Raw genomic sequence first — 2500 nt, forward strand, 5'->3', positions numbered from 1 at the left:
ACTCACCCCCCAATCTCACGCTCGCCAACCTCGAAATCTCTCATCCCCTCAAATCGCTCTCCCCCAAATCTCCCCATCCCCAAATCTCTCCTCCCCCAAAAAAGCTTCCACCGCCCCCAAAACACCAGGATTGTTTCATTTCCAATCCGACCAGTTATTAAGCCAGATCGCTGTTGCAGCCACATTTCGGAACCCCATGTGGCAAGTGGCGCCTGCTACTCGGCATTCTGATTTGCAACACTCCTCACATGAACACACATGCATTCCAGCAGCATGCTAGTTGGCTTTACATTTTTCCTGCATTGAATTGCAGCTCTTCCTACACGATTCTTTGTTCTCTTGCTGTGTGTCCCTCTCAGGTTTCTATGCACCTTGTCTCTCCTCTCTGTTGCTGCGTCCTGGTGTGCCTGCGCCAGCGTGTATTTTTTTGCCAACTTATTTTGTTGTTCTGCGTTCTTTCGTCCCTTGCATCGACCCCCTTGCATTTGTGTAGCAGCAGGAGAATGTGCAGGAAAGAAATGGTGAAAGCAAAGTGAGAGAGAGAGCAGCAAAATGGTTGTTGATGGATCAACGGCACTGTGTGTGCAGAAGCATGAGCAGCCTGTGGATGGCAGCAAAAGCCGACTGCATCTGGTATTCCCAGGCAGTCTCCCATCCAAGTACTAACCAGACCTCAGTCTGCTTGGTTTCCGAGATCAGACGGGATCGGGCGTTTTCAGACTAGTGTGGCCGTAGGCATTGATGTCATGGCTTTCTCTTTACTTAAACGGACATAAGGCTGTTCTTCACTTCTTTTTCTCCTTCCATGCATTCATCCAAGGAATCAGCACTCAAGATTCATTTCACCATTTACCTTCCGCCACACCCACCTCTTGCTGCTCTGACTCCCACACAAGCAAACGACAAGCCCTACCCTTCATTGCCTTGCCTCAAGCTTCAAAACTGCCTGACTTTCACCATTCCCTCACTCACCCACAAATCACTCACTCACTCACCCCCCAATCTCACGCTCGCCAACCTCGAAATCTCTCATCCCCTCAAATCGCTCTCCCCCAAATCTCCCCATCCCCAAATCTCTCCTCCCCCAAAAAAGCTTCCACCGCCCCCAAAACACCAGGATTGTTTCATTTCCAATCCAACCAATTATTAAGCCAGATCGCTGTTGTAGCCACATTGCGGAACCCCATGTGGCAAGTGGCGCCTGCTACTCGGCATTCTGATTTGCAACACTCCTCACATGAACACACATGCATTCCAGCAGCATGCTAGTTGGCTTTACATTTTTCCTGCATTGAATTGCAGCTCTTCCTGCACGATTCTTTGTTCTCTTGCTGTTTGTCCCTCTCAGGTTTCTATGCACCTTGCCTCTCCTCTCTGTTGCTGCATCCTGGTGTGCCTGCGTCAGCGTGTATTTTTTTGCCAACTTATTTTGTTGTTCTGCGTTCTTTCGTCCCTTGCATCGACCCCCTTGCATTTGTGTAGCAGCAGGAGAATGTGCAGGAAAGAAATGGTGAAAGCAAAGTGAGAGAGAGAGCAGCAAAATGGTTGTTGATGGATCAACGGCACTGTGTGTGCAGAAGCATGAGCAGCCTGTGGATGGCAGCAAAAGCCTACTGCACCTGGTATTCCCAGGCAGTCTCCCATCCAAACACTAACCAGGCCTCAGTCGGCTTGGTTTCCGAGATCAGACGGGATCGGGCGTTTTCAGACTAGTGTGGCCGTAGGCATTGATGTCATGGCTTTCTCTTTACTTAAACGGACATAAGGCTGTTCTTCACTTCTTTTTCTCCTTCCATGCATTCATCCAAGGAATCAGCACTCAAGATTCATTTCACCATTTTCCTTCCACCACACCCACCTCTTGCTGCTCTGACTCCCACACAAGCAAACGACAAGCCCTACCCTTCATTGCCTTGCCTCAAGCTTCAAAACTGCCTGACTTTCACCATTCCCTCACTCACCCACAAATCACTCACTCACTCACCCCCCAATCTCACGCTCGCCAACCTCGAAATCTCTCATCCCCTCAAATCGCTCTCCCCCAAATCTCCCCATCCCCAAATCTCTCCTCCCCCAAAAAAGCTTCCACCGCCCCCAAAACACCAGGATTGTTTCATTTCCAATCCGACCAGTTATTAAGCCAGATCGCTGTTGCAGCCACATTTCGGAACCCCATGTGGCAAGTGGCGCCTGCTACTCGGCATTCTGATTTGCAACACTCCTCACATGAACACACATGCATTCCAGCAGCATGCTAGTTGGCTTTACATTTTTCCTGCATTGAATTGCAGCTCTTCCTACACGATTCTTTGTTCTCTTGCTGTGTGTCCCTCTCAGGTTTCTATGCACCTTGTCTCTCCTCTCTGTTGCTGCGTCCTGGTGTGCCTGCGCCAGCGTGTATTTTTTTGCCAACTTATTTTGTTGTTCTGCGTTCTTTCGTCCCTTGCATCGACCCCCTTGCATTTGTGTAGCAGCAGGAGAATGTGCAGGAAAGAAATGG

At 49.6% G+C, this 2500-nt stretch overlaps 2 pseudogenes; both read right to left on the minus strand.

Moving 5' to 3' along the window:
• Nucleotides 1-618: 618 nt before the first annotated feature.
• Nucleotides 619-737, minus strand: LOC139269437 (5S ribosomal RNA; annotated as a pseudogene).
• Nucleotides 738-1607: 870 nt separating this feature from the next.
• LOC139269660 (5S ribosomal RNA) lies at nt 1608-1726 on the minus strand (annotated as a pseudogene).
• Nucleotides 1727-2500: the final 774 nt, after the last annotated feature.

Source organism: Pristiophorus japonicus, chromosome 8, assembly GCF_044704955.1.
Source record: "Pristiophorus japonicus isolate sPriJap1 chromosome 8, sPriJap1.hap1, whole genome shotgun sequence".
Classification (NCBI taxonomy): domain Eukaryota; kingdom Metazoa; phylum Chordata; class Chondrichthyes; family Pristiophoridae; genus Pristiophorus; species Pristiophorus japonicus.